This window comes from Schistocerca piceifrons, chromosome 5, assembly GCF_021461385.2.
Source record: "Schistocerca piceifrons isolate TAMUIC-IGC-003096 chromosome 5, iqSchPice1.1, whole genome shotgun sequence".
Lineage (NCBI taxonomy): Eukaryota > Metazoa > Arthropoda > Insecta > Orthoptera > Acrididae > Schistocerca > Schistocerca piceifrons.
Genome location: NC_060142.1, coordinates 117,452,453 through 117,470,730, shown reverse-complemented (window position 1 = coordinate 117,470,730; position 18,278 = coordinate 117,452,453).

The window sequence follows — 18,278 nt, the reverse complement described above, 5'->3', positions numbered from 1 at the left end:
GATTACTTATGACATGTAATTGTATAACCATTTTCAAAAATACCTTATGCTACTGCTAAATTCGGGCGTAGGCCTGCAGCATGAAGTACGGTACGTGAGCATCAACAGGAGAGGAACTGCAAGCCGAGCGAATGCTTGGGGGGCAGGGACTGCAAGCTGGTAGCGCGGAAGCTGTTCCAGGTGATGCGCTAACGTGGCTGGACTGTGCAGTGGGTGGTGGAGGGGGGCCCGTGAGGAAGGCGGCGGGGGTGGAAGGGGTGTGAGAGAGAGAGACAGAGAGAGCGCCGCATAGCACAGCTTTCCCGGAAATGCCTGCCGCGGCCTAACAACGCCTGCGCGCCTCCTCTCTAGTGCCGCTACTTTCAACAAACAGGAGTCAGCGCTCTAAACTGACTGACTACTGACGGAGCTGGTTAAAATGAAACAAGAGTTTCTCCTACTGTGCAGTGCCGATGGCGGTTATCGCTGAAACAACGTGTTTTCGTTTATATCATCGGCCCTTTTCCACGCCAGTTTAACCTGACTTCTAAAACCGCTCAAAATAACCGGTTCTGAAATAACCGATTTATTATTATTATTATTATTTCTTTCCTTTCTCAGACGTTAGGTCTGGTTAAAAATCGAAAGTGACGCGGACCTTGATCAAGCGTGACTTCCTTTATTTATTTTTATTTATTTATTTATTTAACCTGATCAGATTAGGGCCATCAGGCCCTCTGTTACATCGGACCAGTGTTCCACACATGCAGCATTTCATACATCAGAGTTACATCATGAACATAGTTTAAATGAGAAAATTAGCTTACTCTAGTGACAATATGAATAAAGAGTAGTGACTAAGACCTAATAAAGTAAATGCGGAAGTATTTTTACAACAGTTGCTATACATACAGATTATGATAAAAGCAATAATAATAACAGTAAAACAAAAAATCAAATAATAATGATAAACATGACTAAGACCTAATAAAGTAAATGCTGGCAGTATTTTTACATCAGGTGCTATACATACAGATTATGGTGAAAGCAATAATAATAACAGTAAAAAAAATCAAATAATAATGACAAACATGAGAAAGATTGGCAATAGTAATGAAGGTTTGTGCAGATGTACATTAATATTTTGGTGTGTAAAGTAGATGTTTACTAGTATAGCGAGTTTTGGGTAAGGGAGGTTTAAGGAGGGGGAGAGAGGGAAGTAATGAGGGGAAGTGCACTCATGTACAGAGGAAGGCATTACTGTTGCTTAAGTAGATACATCATTAACTGTTTTTTGAAGCCGGTCATGTTTTTAAGTTCTCTAACATAACGAGGGAGGTTATTCCAGAGTCGGGTTCCCGCTACTGTAAAGGACTTGGAGAAGGTGACTGAGCGATGCAGTGAAACGGAGAGGATTTTATTATGATGGGAACGTGTGTTTCTGTCATGTTGTTCCGACATGAGTGTTAGGGACGAGGAGAGATATGAGGGACAGTGTACATTTATAAGGCAGTAGATGAGACAGAGTGTATGGAAATCTCTGCGTTTGTCTGCACGCAGTCAGGACAATTTTGCATATGCTGGTGAAATGTGATCAAAAAGTCGAACGTCACAGATATATCGGACGCAGGCATTCGTGACCAGTTCTAGACGGCGGGAATTTTCCTGAGAGAGGCCTTGTAGGATAATATCGCTGTAGTCAATGATTGGGAGTATAAGCGTTTGTACTAATTTCTTTTTCAGATCGAAAGGGAAGAGTTTTTTATATTTTTGTAGGACATGAAGGGATGCCGATGCTTTTTTGCACACTGCAGTTACGTGCTCTGTCCAATTTAGATTTTCATCTATTATTACTCCCAAACTCTTTGCTGAGGGCGAGAAGTTAATATTTGTTCCATTTAGGATAAGAGGTGGTACGGATTCCCGATGTTTTGGGCTAATGAGCTTAGAGTGACCAACAAGTACCGCTTGGGTTTTAGATGGGTTTAGTTTTAGACCTATGTCCTGTGCCCATTTTGACAGTGCATCGAGGTCAGTATTGAAATTTTCAATAGCTTTCTTGAGATTGCTTGGTTTCGCACTTAGATACAACTGAAGGTCATCAGCATACATATGGTATTTGCAATAGGTCAGGACCGATGACACATCATTGACATAAAGAGAGAAGAGTATAGGACCTAATACTGAGCCTTGGGGAACGCCTGACACTACCTGCCGCCATTGTGATTTTATATCCCCAGACAGGACGCGTTGCTGACGAGACGTCATGTATGAGCGAAACCATTGCACTGCGCTTGGTGAGAAATTTAGACCGCTAAGTTTGGCTAGTAAGATGTCGACAGTATCAAACGCTTTGCTGAAATCTAAGAAGCAAATGATAGTCGCTTCTTGTCTGTCCATGGCAAGTTTCAGGTCATCTGTCACCTTTATCAGAGCGGATGTTGTGCTTCGATGTTTACGGAAACCTGATTGGTATTCGTCTAGTATGTTGTTAGTAGTTAGGTAGTTGGTGAGCTGGTCATGAACTATATATTCTAAGGCCTTTGATAGTGCAGGAAGAAGGCAGATGGGGCGGTAGTCAGAGGCTGCTGTGGCGATGTCCTTTTTAGGCAGTGGCTTAATTTGTCCCAGTTTCCAGGCCTCAGGGAAAACACTTGTGATTAATGAATCGTTGAAAATGTCTGTTATAGAGGGCAGTAGTTGGTCAATAATAAGTTTTACCATCTGGATAGTGATGCCATCATGTCCAGTAGATGCTGATATAATCCGCATTATGGCTTTCTTGACAGTACTGCAAGTGACGTGCTGTAGATAGAATTTTTCTTTGCTACAGTCGTTCATCCCAATGAAGTAATCAATGATTCTCTGTTTTTTTTGCGGATCAATTTTGGTTGCAGGTAATGTGAAGAATCGGTTTAGTTCTTCAGCTGGGACCATGGGATTTTCTGCAACTTTTATTTTGCCTAAACCGAGACTACGGAGATTTTTCCACAGGATAGCTGGTCTACATCTATTGTCAGCTAATGTACGGGCATGTCTGAGCTTAGCGTTTCTCACCGCTTGGCTGACTTTGTTTTGTTTCTGCTTGTATACAGCGTGATTTTCAGGTGTAGGGTGTATCTTGTATGCTCGATGTGCAGCATCTCTGAGATTCATGAGCTGTTTTAGTTCATCAGTCAGCCAAGGTGCAGGTTGCCTTTTTACTTTTCTGGTCTTTATTGGAGCATATTTGTCATATAGTTGAGTAATTTTGTTAGTGAAATCGTGGAGTTTGTCGTTTATGTCCATGAGGGGAGTAGAGGCCATCCCCCAAACTATTTCTTGTGCCTCAGTTTCGAGTTCAGGCAAATTTATGCGTTTGAGGTCTCGGTATGTAGACAGTTTTTGTTTCTTTCTAGGGCATTCTAGTGAATACGTCATGGAAATGATGTCATGGGCAGACATGCCAGCGCAGATATTTGAGAGGTGCGGATTATTCTGTTCGGAGATTTTGTTGCGAATATATCTATGAAAGTGTGACTGGTAGTCGTGTGATGAGTAGGTGCCAGCTGAAGTAGCGTCATATTTGAGGAAGAAAGCATCCTCTTAAATTTCCTAGTGGAAGGACTATTGCACAGAAAATTAATGTTAGTTGGTTGGTTGGTTTGGGGAAGGAGACCAGACAGCGTGGTCATCGGTCTCATCGGATTAGGGAAGAATTGGGAAGGAAGGCGGCCGTGCCCTTTCAGAGGAACCATCCCGGCATTTGCCTGGAGTGATTTAGGGAAAGCACGGAAAACCTAAATCAGGATGGCCGGACGCGGGATTGAACCGTCGTCCTCCTGAATGCGAGTCCAGTGTCTAACCACTGCGCCACCGCGCTCGGTAATGTTAGTGTCACCAGCTATAATTACATGTTCATATGACGATTCGAGACTAGAGAGGGCAGTTTCGAAGCACACACATACAAAAACTCAAAAAGTTTTTTTAGGCATTCACAAATGTTCGTTATGTGCCCCTTTAGTGATTCGGCAGACATCAAGCCGATAATCAAGTTCCTCCCACACTCGGCGCAGCATGTCCCCATCAATGAGTTCGAAAGCATCGTTGATGCGAGCTCGCAGTTCTGGCACGTTTCTTGGTAGAGGAGGTTTAGACACTGAATCTTTCACATAATCCCACAGAAAGAAATGGCATGGGGCTAAGTCGGGAGAGCGTGGAGGCCATGACATGAATTGCTGATCATGATCTCCACCACGACCGATCCATCGGTTTTCCAATCTCCTGTTTAAGAAATGCCGAACATCATGATGGAAGTGCGGTGGAGCACCATCCTGTTGAAAGAAGAAGTCGGCGCTGTCGGTCTCCAGTTGTGGCATGAGCCAATTTTCCGCGGGCTACGCGTGAAACTTGCCCGCACGCGTTCAACCGTTTCTTCGCTCACTGCAGGCCGACCCGTTGATTTCCCCATACAGAGGCATCCAGAAGCTTTAAACTGCGCATACCATCGCCGAATGGAGTTAGCAGTTGGTGGATCTTTGTTGAACTTCGTCCTGAAGTGTCGTTGCACTGTTATGACTGACTGATGTGAGTGCATTTCAAGCACGACATACGCTTTCTCGGCTCCTGTCGCCATTTTGTCTCACTGCGCTCTCGAGCGCTCTGACGGCAGAAACCTGAAGTGCGGCTTCAGCCGAACAAAACTTCATGAGTTTTTCTACGTATCTGTAGCGTGTCGTGACCATAAGTCAATGAATGGAGCTACAGTGAATTTATGAAATCGTTTCAATCATTTGTAATAGCCCTGTATATATACGTTTGAATGTAGCTGTATTGCGTTGATGTACTGGTGGATATTGTGTGGTATGACTCCTGTAGTTGATAGTATAATTGGTATAATGTCAACTTTATCCTGATGCCACATGTCCTTGACTTCCTCAGCCAGTTGGATGTAGTTTTCAATTTTTTCTCCTGTTTTCTTTTGTATATTTGTTGTATTGGGTATGGATATTTCGATTAGTTGTGTTAATTTCTTCTTTTTAGTGGTCAGTATGATGTCAGGTTTGTTATGTGGTGTTGTTTTATGTTATAATGGTTCTGTTCCAGTATAATTTGTATTCATCATTCTCCAGTACATTTTGTGGTGCATACTTCTAAGTGGGAACGTGTTGTTTTATTAGTTAATGTTGTAAGGCAAGTTGTTGATACACTCCTGGAAATTGAAATAAGAACACCGTGAATTCATTGTCCCAGGAAGGGGAAACTTTATTGACACATTCCTGGGGTCAGATACATCACATGATCACACTGACAGGACCACAGGCACATAGACACAGGCAACAGAGCATGCACAATGTCGGCACTAGTACAGTGTATATCCACCTTTCGCAGCAATGCAGGCTGCTATTCTCCCATGGAGACGATCGTAGAGATGCTGGATGTAGTCCTGTGGAACGGCTTGCCATGCCATTTCCACCTGGCTCCTCAGCTGGACCAGCGTTCGTGCTGGACGTGCAGACCGCGTGAGACGACGCTTCATCCAGTCCCAAACATGCTCAATGGGGGACAGATCCGGAGATCTTGCTGGCCAGGGTAGTTGACTTACACCTTCTAGAGCACGTTGGGTGGCACGGGATACATGCGGACGTGCATTGTCCTGTTGGAACAGCAAGTTCCCTTGCCGGTCTAGGAATGGTAGAACGATGGGTTCGATGACGGTTTGGATGTACCGTGCACTATTCAGTGTCCCCTCGACGATCACCAGTGGTGTACGGCCAGTGTAGGAGATCGCTCCCCACACCATGATGCCGGGTGTTGGCCCTGTGTGCCTCGGTCGTATGCAGTCCTGATTGTGGCGCTCACCTGCACGGCGCCAAACACGCATACGACCATCATTGGCACCAAGGCAGAAGCGACTCTCATCGCTGAAGACGACACGTCTCCATTCGTCCCTCCATTCACGCCTGTCGCGACACCACTGGAGGCGGGCTGCACGATGTTGGGGCGTGAGCGGAAGACGGCCTAACGGTGTGCGGGACCGTAGCCCAGCTTCATGGAGACGGTTGCGAATGGTCCTCGCCGATACCCCAGGAGCAACAGTGTCCCTAATTTGCTGGGAAGTGGCGGTGCGGTCCCCTACGGCACTGCGTAGGATCCTACGGTCTTGGCGTGCATCCGTGCGTCGCTGCGGTCTGGTCCCAGGTCGACGGGCACGTACACCTTCCGCCGACCACTGGCGACAACATCGATGTACTGTGGAGACCTCACGCCCCACGTGTTGAGCAATTCGGCGGTACGTCCACCCGGCCTCCCGCATGCCCACTATACGCCCTCGCTCAAAGTCCGTCAACTGCACATACGGTTCACGTCCACGCTGTCGCGGCATGCTACCAGTGTTAAGGACTGCGATGGAGCTCCGTATGCCACGGCAAACTGGCTGACACTGACGGCGGCGGTGCACAAATGCTGCGCAGCTAGCGCCATTCGACGGCCAACACCGCGGTTCCTGGTGTGTCCGCTGTGCCGTGCGTGTGATCATTGCTTGTACAGCCCTCTCGCAGTGTCCGGAGCAAGTATGGTGGGTCTGACACACCGGTGTCAATGTGTTCTTTTTTTCCATTTCCAGGAGTGTATATTATTTTTGCTACACTGTCATGTCTTCTGGGGTATTCTGTGTTTGCTAGTATTGTACATCCGCTTGTGATGTGATCTGCTGTTTCTATTTGTTGTTTACAAAGTTTGCATTTATCTGTTGTGGTATTGGGATCTTTAATAAAATGCTTGCTGTAATGTCTGGTGTTTATTGTTTGATCCTGTATTGCAATCATGAATCCTTCCGTCTCACTGTATATATTGCTTTTTCTTAGTCATGTGTTGGATGCGTCTTGATCGATGTGTGGCTGTGTCAGATGATACGGGTTCTTGCCATGTAGTGCTTTCTTTTTCCAATTTACTTTCTTCGTATCTGTTGATGTTATGTGATCTAAAGGACTGTAGAAGTGGTTATGAAATTGCAGTGGTGTAGCCGATGTATTTATATGAGTGATTTCTTTGTGTATTTTGCTAGTTTCTGCTCGTTCTATAAAGAATTTTCTTAAATTGTCTACCTGTCCATAATGTAGTTTTTTTATGTCGATAAATCCCCTTCCTCCTTCCTTTCTGCTTAATGTGAATCTTTCTGTTGCTGAATGTATGTGATGTATTCTATATTTGCGGCATTGTGATCGTGTAAGTGTATTGAGTGCTTCTAGTTCTGTGTTACTCGATTTCACTACTCCAAATTATTATTATTATTATTATTATTATTATTATTATTATTATTATTATTATCTCCTGCAGTAAACGTAGAAATCGAACAAAGCTCGAAAAAATTTCATCCTTTCAGTTTCAAGAGATACATAGAATCGAAATACTGACAAGGGAACGCCACGACGTTGGTATCACAGATTTACTTAAAACTTTAGTAGGCCATTAAAATAACATAATGTGTAAGCAGTAAGGTGCAGTGGTCTGACAATTCCGAGAAAATCGCAAGAGGAGTTTTACGCTTCTATTATGTCACTTGTGTATCCGTGCGTAGGGGCCGTTCGTTAGAGTTCGTGGTAGTCAACTTGTGAATGAACAAATGAATATTCTCCTCTGGCCATTCTCCCCTTCCATATGTTCCTGTTTTGTCAACAAGACATCGTGGCAGGCCTCGTACAATGACCCCTACCCATTTTGCCCCCGAGATCATTCCTTCTATTCCTTTACCCTATAAAAAAACCGATAGCAATTTAAAGAAAACTAAAAAAGAACAAAAACTAATAATTACAGAAAGTGGGTACAGTGTTGGGAAATAAAGTAGAAGAGCCGGATTCGATACTCCCATCTGCCATTTATTTTTTTTTCCCAACGTTATGAACTTGCCGTTCAGTCATTGAAAAAAATATCATTTTGTTTTTAAAAGGAAAAAGAAAACTCTTCTTTTATAAAATATACTTTTAAAAAAAGTTGTTAGCGTTCGAGCAACGGAAAACGAATTATGTACGTATGAGGTGACGGTTCGACTCCTGCTCAAACTTACTTTTTTAATCTATATTTTTTCATCACAGCTCATATTATTTAATTTGTATGACATTTATGAGGTAATAAAATTTTTTAAAAGTTTTAGTTCAAAAAAATGGTTCAAATGGCTCTGAGCACTATGGGACTTGACTTCTGAGGCCATCAGTCCCCTAGAACTTAGAACTACTTAAACCTAACTAATCTAAGGACATTACACACATCCACGCCCGAGGCAGGATTCGAACCTGCGACCGTAGCGGTCGCGCGGTTCCAGACTGTAGCGCCTAGAACCACTCGGCCACTCCGACTGGTGCAGTTTTAGTGAATTACTATTTTTAATCAAATTTAATTATTAGAACAAACACATTTATAACCATCGACAAGTAAATGAAGAAATGCGTCGAGTTTTCCTAAAACTCTATGTCTATAGTGATTTGCGAAATCCCTTATATGTGGTGACGTACCTGGAACTACTTGGCACCTCGACGCTTCGAGCTGCAGACACATAGGCAGGCCCCATTTGCGTAGCGGTGAGAGGTTACTAATGTAGCTACAACGAATAGTGCAGGTGCATTTTTTAGATATCACAGAATTTACACTTGTACTACAAAAATAAAGGTTTGAGCGGGAGTCGAACCGTCGCTTCATACACGTTCATCTTATGAAGCTCGAAAACTAACCATTTGACCACCATGAACTACAACGTCCGACCCCCATGCACAGATACATCATTTACATAATAGACGCGTAAAACTTGTCTTGCGATTTTCTCCGAATTGCTATGGATGTGCGCCATACTACTTGTACATTATGTCGTTTTAATGGCCTACTAAGAGTTTGAAGTAAATCCGTGCTCCCAACGTCGTGGCCTCCCCTTATGAATTAAATGGGCAAATAAAAGACATCAGTCCACCATACACTGCTTCTTTCGAAAAGAACAAAAACTCATGAGTATTCTCGTATTACAAAATTGTTAAGGCTTTCGTGGCCACTTGTTGACAAACTGCCTATTGGCTTCTGTCTCGGGTTCTTCGGCCGACGTTCATCTAATGATTTTTCTGACGTTTCGCCAGCACGAGTGGCTGGCATTGTCAAAGCTTCACCCTCCATTGCCCGTGGTGAACTGGAGCCGAGCTCGCGGCCGCAGACTATATGTACCTGGCGCGCCAACGTCCGAGGGCTTCTCCGCGGTCATTTCCGGTGCGGTTCTCCTCTTGCTACCTGCGACGGTCGTTCGCTGCAGTACGGGAAGCCAGGATCCGTTGACCTTAAGACTTTCCTCTTTCTTGTTCAAACTTTTCGCGTGTTTTTGTATTTCTACAGCTTCTCTGAACAAGCGCGTGTGACAGTGCTTCTCTACAGCCAGAACTTCCGTGTCGGCGAATTTTATTACGTGGTCGGTCTCATTCAGTGCGTGCTCTGCCACGGCCGATTTCTCCACCTGCCCCAACCTGCAATGTCGCTTATGCTCTTTGATCCTGGTGTTGATGGATCGTCCAGTCATTCCGACATAAACTTTTCCGCATGTGCATGGTATACGGTATATTCCCGACATTGCAAGTGGGTCTCTTTTCTCCTTCGCCGATCTAAGACACTCTTTGATCTTCCTTGTCGGTTTGCAAATCGTCTTTACGCCATGTTTGCGCAATATACGGCCGATTCTGTCCGTCACTCTGGGAATGTATGGCAGAAAGGCCGTACCCGACATTTCTTTTTCTGGTTCCTTACTTCGCCGAGTGTTTGGCTCTGTTACACTTCTAATATAATTTGTGGAGTACCAATTGCTCCTCAGGACAGTTTCCAGGTGTTGCATTTCTCGTTTGAGGTGTTGCGGCTCACATATTCGTCCTGCTCTCGTTACGAGCGTACTAATCATGCCTCTTTTCTGGCTCGGGTGGTGGTTTGACAGTTTGTGCAGGTATCGGTCCGTGTGTGTCGGTTTTCGATACACGCTGTGTCCCAGGTTTTCGCCGTCCCTTGCGACCAGCACATCCAGAAATGGCAGTTTCTTGTCCTTTTCTACTTCCATGGTAAATGTTATGTTGGCATGGAGGCTGTTCAAGTGTCTTAGGAAGTCACCGAACTGTTCTTCACCATGGCTCCACACCACGAAAGTATCATCGACGTACCTGTACCACACCTTAGGTTTGCAAGTCGCCGAGTCCAGTGCGTGTGCTTCGAATTGTCCCATGAAGAAGTTGGCCACCACTGGACTGAGAGGACTACCCATGGCGACGCCTTCCACTTGTTCGTAGAAATCGCCATTCCACGTGAAATAGCTCGTGGTGAGACATGCATGGAAGAGCTTTCTGATGTCCTGCGGGAAAATGGAACCGATGTGCTCCAGAGCGTCACTGAGTGGCACTTCCGTAAATAACGAAACAACATCAAAGCTGACCAAGATGTCGTTTGGTGCAAGTTTCAGTTTCTTCAGCTTCTCGTATTGATGGTAATTTTTTGAAATTGTGCTCAAAAATCATGTTCCAGTTTGAGATCTTACCACTATTTGAACGTTACGAGTAGCCCTTGCTAAAGGGTTAAAACTAACGTTGAAGAACTGTTTTTCGTGTTAATTTGTCCGTTTTCAAAGGCTGCAAACAGATAAAGGCATATTATCTAAACACAGACAGCAGTCACCTACTTTCTGTTTTTATTGTGTAATATGAATTACGAACTTATTATATCCTTCCTCTTTTACGCTGAAGCGTATTCAAACAGAGATATGTAAACAGGGAGAATACGGCGCTGCGGTCGGAAACGCCTATATAGACAAAAAGTGTTTGGCGCAGTTATCAGACCGGTTACTGCAGCTACAATGGCAGGTTATTATTATTATTTTATGGCCTTCATTGGACCACTGTAGTCAAAAATACAAAGTTCTAAACAAGTTGTTACACATGGATACAATTTGGTTCGACAATAAATATATTTAGGTAATATAATTATTAGAGGCTATTCTTATATGAAAGGTGTTTTGCTCTTCTGTCTGCCCAATATTTCTTCATTCTTTCAGATATTTTCTTTCTTTCTTTATCTGAGACAACTCTTCCTGTACTCCTTTTATTGATTTTCATTTGTAGTCTGGTTTGCGGGTCTTGCAGTATTCTGGTTTTCTCTGTCTTGTTTTTTAGGTCATCTACTGTAATTTGAAGTTCTTTTATATCTTCCTTAATTTCTGTGATCCATTTAATGTCGCTCTTGCTATTCCACAATTTTTGTATTATTTTTTTACTAATTCTGTTTCCTGGAGTTCTCATCAGATGTCCAAAGAATGAGATGCGTTTCTTCCTGATCGTGCTCATGACTGGTTCTATTTTCTTATATACTGTTTCATTTGATGCTATTCTCCAATGTCCATTTATTTTATACTGTTTATTTATACATGTCCTAATTATTCTTCTTTCTACACTCCTGGAAATGGAAAAAAGAACACATTGACAACGGTCTGTCAGACCCACCATACTTGCTCCGGACACTGCGAGAGGGCTGTACAAGCAATGATCACACGCACGGCACAGCGGACACACCAGGAACCGCGGTGTAGGCCGTCGAATGGCGCTAGCTGCGCAGCATTTGTGCACCGCCGCCGTCAGTGTCAGCCAGTTTGCCGTGGCATACGGAGCTCCATCGCAGTCTTTAACACTGGTAGCATGCCGCGACAGCGTGGACGTGAACCGTATGTGCAGTTGACGGACTTTGAGCGAGGGCGTATAGTGGGCATGCGGGAGGCCGGGTGGACGTACCGCCGAATTGCTCAACATGTGGGGCGTGAGGTCTCCACAGTACATCGATGTTGTCGCCAGTGGTCGGCGGAAGGTGCACGTGCCCGTCGACCTGGGACCGGACCACAGCGACGCACGGATGCACGCCAAGACCGTAGGATCCTACGCAGTGCCGTAGGGGACCGCACCGCCACTTCCCAGCAAATTAGGGACACTGTTGCTCCTGGGGTATCGGCGAGGACCATTCGCAACCGTCTCCATGAAGCTGGGCTACGGTCCCGCACACCGTTAGGCCGTCTTCCGCTCACGCCCCAACATCGTGCAGCCCGCCTCCAGTGGTGTCGCGACAGGCGTGAATGGAGGGACGAATGGAGACGTGTCGTCTTCAGCGATGAGAGTCGCTTCTGCCTTGGTGCCAATGATGGTCGTATGCGTGTTTGGCGCCGTGCAGGTGAGCGCCACAATCAGGACTGCATACGACCGAGGCACACAGGGCCAACACCCGGCATCATGGTGTGGGGAGCGATCTCCTACACTGGCCGTACACCACTGGTGATCGTCGAGGGGACACTGAATAGTGCACGGTACATCCAAACCGTCATCGAACCCATCGTTCTACCATTCCTAGACCGGCAAGGGAACTTGCTGTTCCAACAGGACAATGCACGTCCGCATGTATCCCGTGCCACCCAACGTGCTCTAGAAGGTGTAAGTCAACTACCCTGGCCAGCAAGATCTCCGGATCTGTCCCCCATTGAGCATGTTTGGGACTGGATGAAGCGTCGTCTCACACGGTCTGCAGGTTCAGCACGAACGCTGGTCCAACTGAGGCGCCAGGTGGAAATGGCATGGCAAGCCGTTCCACAGGACTACATCCAGCATCTCTACGATCGTCTCCATGGGAGAATAGCAGCCTGCATTGCTGCGAAAGGTGGATATACACTGTACTATTGGCGACATTGTGCATGCTCTGTTGCCTGTGTCTATGTGCCTGTGGTTCTGTCAGTGTGATCATGTGATGTATCTGACCCCAGGAATGTGTCAATAAAGTTTCCCCTTCCTGGGACAATGAATTCACGGTGTTCTTATTTCAATTTCCAGGAGTGTATTTTTAGTATTCTGTCAATTTCTGCTGTATTAGTTGTTTTGAAGATAGTTTCAGCTGCATATGTTACCAAGATTCAAATGAGTTTGAACGTGATGTTATAGTCGGCGCACGAGAGATGGGACACAGCATCTCCGCCGGCCGGGGTGGCCGAGCGGTTCTTGGCGCTGCAATCTGGACCCGCGCGACAGCTACGTTTGCAGGTTCGAATCCTGCCTCGGGCGTGGGTGTGTGTGATGTCCTTAAGTTAGTTACGTTTAAGTAGTTCTAAGTTCTATGGGACTGATGACGTCAGAAGTTAGGTCCCACAGTGCTCAGAGCCATTTGAACCACAGCATCTCCGAGGTAGCGATGAAGTGGGGATTTTTCCGTACGATCATTTCATGAGTGTACCGTGAATATCTGGAATCCTGTAAAACATCAAATCTCAGACATCGCTGCGACCGGAATAAGATCCTGCAATAACGGGACCAACGATGACTAAATAGGATCGTTCAGTGTGACAGAAGTGCATCCTTCCCCAAATTTTTGCAGATTTCAATGCTGGGCCATCAACAAGTGTCAGCGTGTGAACCATTCAACGAAACATCATCGATGTGAGCTTTCGGAGCCGAAGGCCCACTCGTGTACATTTGATGACTGCACGACACAAAGCTTTGCGCCTCGCCTGCGCCCGTCAACACCACCATTGGAATATTGATGACTAGAAACATGTTGCCTGGTCGGACAAGTCTCGTTTCAAATTTTATCGAGCTGATGGAAGTGTACAGGTATGGAGATAACATAATGAATCAAAAAATGGTTCAAATGGCTCTGAGCACTATGGGACTCAACTGCTGTGGTCATCAGTCGCCTAGAACTTAGAACTACTTAAACCTAACTAACCTAAGGACAGCACACACATCCATGCCCGAGGCAGGATTCGAACCTGCGACCGTAGCAGTCTCACGGTTCCGGACTGCGCGCCTAGAACCGCGAGACCACCGCGGCCGGCCAACATCATGAATCCATGGACCCTGCATGTCAGCAGGGGACTGTTCAAGTTGGTGGAGGCTCTGTAATGGTGTGGGGCGTGTGCAGTTGGAGTGATGTGGGACCCCTGATACGACTCTGGCAGGTGACACGTACGTAACCATCCTGTCTGATCATCTGCATCCATTCACGTCTACTGTGCATTCCGACGGACTTAAGCAATTCAAGCAGTACAGCCCAGACATCCACAATTGCTACAGAGTGGTGGCCAGCGGAAGTGGTTTCTGGAAGCAAGCTTTCCAGACATGAGCATTATTGAGTTAATCTGGGATGCCTTGCGAAGTCGTGTTCAGAAGTGATCTCCACCCCGTCGTACTCTTACGGATTTATGGACAGTCCAGGATTTGTAATGTCAATTCCCTCTAGCACTACCCACGTTAGTAGAGTCCATGCCACGTCGTGTTGCGGCACTCCTGCGTGCTCGTTGGGGCCCCGACACGATATGAGGCACGTGTACCAGTTTCTTTGGCCCTCCATTGTATATCAGGAAATATGTCATAAACATTTACATCCATGAAAAACTACCTTTTGCTTAGAATGGAGCGCAAGTTACCCAGTTTATCTCCATCTAGTGTTTCAGAATGAGAGTAACTTTAAGCATAATTTCAAATGTTTCCTGAAACATTTTCGCTTACATGCTTAAAGGCAAACATTTAACCCATTAACTAATTTGTGAAGTAATCAGACATAGAGAGCTGTTTTACATACAGGCGTCAAATTCTGTAAGGAATCGAGGGTTTAGAAGTAAAGAATTTAAAACAGTCGGTTACCGCTGAGCAATGAGCGCGCAGGTGTTTGTTGACAAATGAATGGCGTGACGGGTCGCAGACTGCAGATAGACATGGTCCGACGGTTGTTTTGCAATATCAGATATCGCGGTTGAAGTTGTTTTTAACAGATTTGATTTCGTGGTTCTGATGATAAAGTGCCGTATGGAGTGATCTCGGATATTATACGTTACGCCCGACGGAAAAAAATATATATATATCGTATGGTAGTGGTATTGTAGAAACACGTGGTAGGCGTTGCAAAACTGGTGGAAATAAGGTGTTATGGGTAGATAATTGTGCAGTAACAATGTTTTTGGTTATTTTTTTTTATTTTGTACTGGACGCCATCTCTGATCAGATATGATGTCACTATGAGTCACATTTTTCTTTGTTTTCTGGCTCTTCGTCGAAAAAAGCCCATAGTTTGCTTCCGCAGTTCGTGGTCTCGCGGTAGCGTTCTCACTTCCCGAGCACGGGGTCCCGGATTCGATTCCGCCGGCACGGTAGGAACGCAAGGAACAACACCACGTTTATGAAAGTTGCAATTTTTGTAAAAGACATATTGATACCTTGAATTGCAAAGTAGTCCTGTTCGAATATGTCTGAAATGGCTATATTTGTGTTCGTAGAGGCCAGTAATAATATTAAAAAAGTGCCACTCGCTACCAACATGGGCGCATCTGGCCAGCACTGCAACTATTGACCACACTATTGTCCGATGAAAATTATAAGTTGGTTGACACTTCATACGTTAGAGATGATTTCCTCCTACCAGAACGCTCAACGTCACGAACGAACAGGTGACGGTTGCCAGAATGCCACAATAGTTAGTTAGTTCACTTTCATTTCCTTGTCCGGATTTCTTTGTTGATCTTATTCGGAATCTTAGATCCCGATACCTGAGACTCCCCGTTTTATTTCACATTTAATGAGACATGATGGCATACGCTTATACACAGCACTAACCAAACGCTACTGGATCCTTTCGTAAAAGACGTGATCCGGCGCCACGTATGCACTGTTGTTGTTGTTGTGGTCTTCAGTCCTGAGACTGGTTTGATGCAGTTCCCCATGCTACTCTATCCTGTGCAAGCTTCTTCATCCCCCAGTACCTACTGCAACCTACATCCTTCTGAATCTGCTTGGTGTATTCATCTCTTGGTCTCCCTCTACGATTTTTACCCTCCATGCTGCCCTCCAATGCTAAATTTGTGATCCCTTGATGCCTCAGAACATGTCCTACCAACCGATCCCTTCTTCTAGTCAAGTTGTGCCACAAACTCCTCTTCTCCTCAATCCTATTCAGTACCTCCTCATTAGTTATGTGATCTACCCATCTAATCTTCAGCATTCTTCTGTAGCACCACATTTCGAAAGCTTCTATTCTCTTCTTGTCCAAACTATTTATCGTCCATGTTTCACTTCCATACATGGCTACACTCCATACAAATACTTTCAGAAACGAATTCCTAACACTTAAATCAATACACGATGTTAACAAATTTCTCTTCTTCAGAAACGCATTCCTTCCCATTGCCAGTCTACATTTTATATCCTCTCTACTTCGACCATCATCAGTTATTTTGCTCCCCAAATAGCAAACCTTCTTTACTACTTTAAGCGTCTCATTTCCTAATCTAATACCCTCACCATCACCCGACTTAATTCGACTACATTCCATTATCCTCGTTTTGCTTTTGTTGATGTTCATCTTATATCCTCCTTTCAAGACACTGTCCATTCCATTCAACTGCTCTTCCAAGTCCTTTGCTGTCTCTGACAGAATTACAATGTCTTCGGCGAACCTCAAAGTTTTTACTTCTTCTCTATGAATTTTAATACCTACACCGAATTTTTCTTTTCTTTCTTTCACTGCTTGCTCAATATACAGATTGAATAACATCGGGGAGAGGCTACAACCCTGTCTCACTCCCTTCCCAACCACTGCTTCCATTTCATGCCCCCCAACTCTTATAACTGCCATTTGGTTTCTATACAAATTGTAAATAGCCTTTCGCTCCCTATATTTTACCCCTGCCACCTTCAGAATTTGAAAGAGAGTATTCCTGTCAACATTCTCAAAAGCTTTCTCTAAGTCAACAAATGCCAGAAACATAGGTTTGCCTTTCCTTAATCTAGCTTCTAAGATAAGTCGTAGGGTCAGTATTGCCTCATGTGTTTCAATATTATTATTATTATTATTATTATCATCATCATCATTACAGAGATAGGCCTGCGTGAGGCCGAACGTTACGACGACAACAGATCATCGTTGTAGGCGTAAATACACGCATCAAAGATTTGCATCAACCCGGTTCCCAGAACTCTTGTAGGATGGACGTTCACTGTGGATATTGTGTCACAGACACAGTCCCTTTGACTGTTCGGAGGTGTCAGTAAACCCGCCCAACGATGTAAACAACCATGCATGAGCAGCGCCTATTAGACGCAGGGGGTCCGACAGCTGATCAGTCATTCCACCAGCAAGCAGGTACACCGGCTAGTGTTGTCTGTAGCTCAACCATGCCTAGACGATCAGTACCGCGGTTCGATCGCGTCCGCATAGTTACTTTATGCTAGGAAGGGCTCTCAACAAGGGAAGTGTCCAGCCGTCACGAAGTGAACCAAAGCGATCGATAGTCATCGTGAGATATGTGCGGTTTACGGAGAAAACGTTATGAGTCATGGAATGGTAAGAAAGTGGGTGAGTGCATTTAAAGATGGCCGCACAAATGTGCATGATAAACAACGGAGTGGGCGTCCTTGGGTCGTTAATGAAAGTTTGGTGCTGGATGTGGACAATAAGGTGAGAGAAAACAGACGCTTTACGATTGCCTCAATGCGGGATGACTTTCCGAACGTTTCTCGTAGTGTTCTGTATGGCATTGATCCCCGAGCACTTGAATTACCGAAAATTGTGCGCACGTTGGGTACCCAAAATTTTGATGGATGTGCACAAAACCAAACATTTAGACAGTGCATTGAGTTTCCTTGAGCGGTGCCATAACGACGGCGATGATTTCTTAAGCCAAATTGTTACGGTGGATGGAACATGGGTGGCCTACGTCACACCATAATCAAAGCAATAGCCCATGGAAGTTGAGCATGGACATCGTTTTGCTGCAAGACAATGTCCGTCCGAATGTGACGAATCAGACCATAGATCTCATCTTTTCGATGGGAAACTCTAGATCATCCTCCGTACAGCCCCGATCTTGCGCCCAATGCCTACTATCTGTTCCTGCACTTGAAGAAACACCTGGGCGGTCAGCGTCTTCAAGACGATGACGAAGTCAAAACAGTGATGATGCAGTGGTTAACAAGTCAGGCGGCAGACTTCTATGAGGAGGGTATTCAAAAACTGGTACAACGTTATGACAATTGCCTCAATATTGACGGAAATTATGTAGAAAAGTAGATTAAAGTACAGGCTTTCATGTGAAAACAAAATTATTGAGAAATCTTAGCACGTCTTTTTTTTAAATTTCAAAATGGTACGTACTTAAGAAACACGCCTCGTAACAGCACTACTTGTGAAGTGACCCAGCGTGTTTGTGTGTCGCCTATAACCAAACGGTATCATCCGGCAACCAACATGGTAATACTGTAGTAGGGAACGAGAGATGTCGACTAACGAGTAATTTT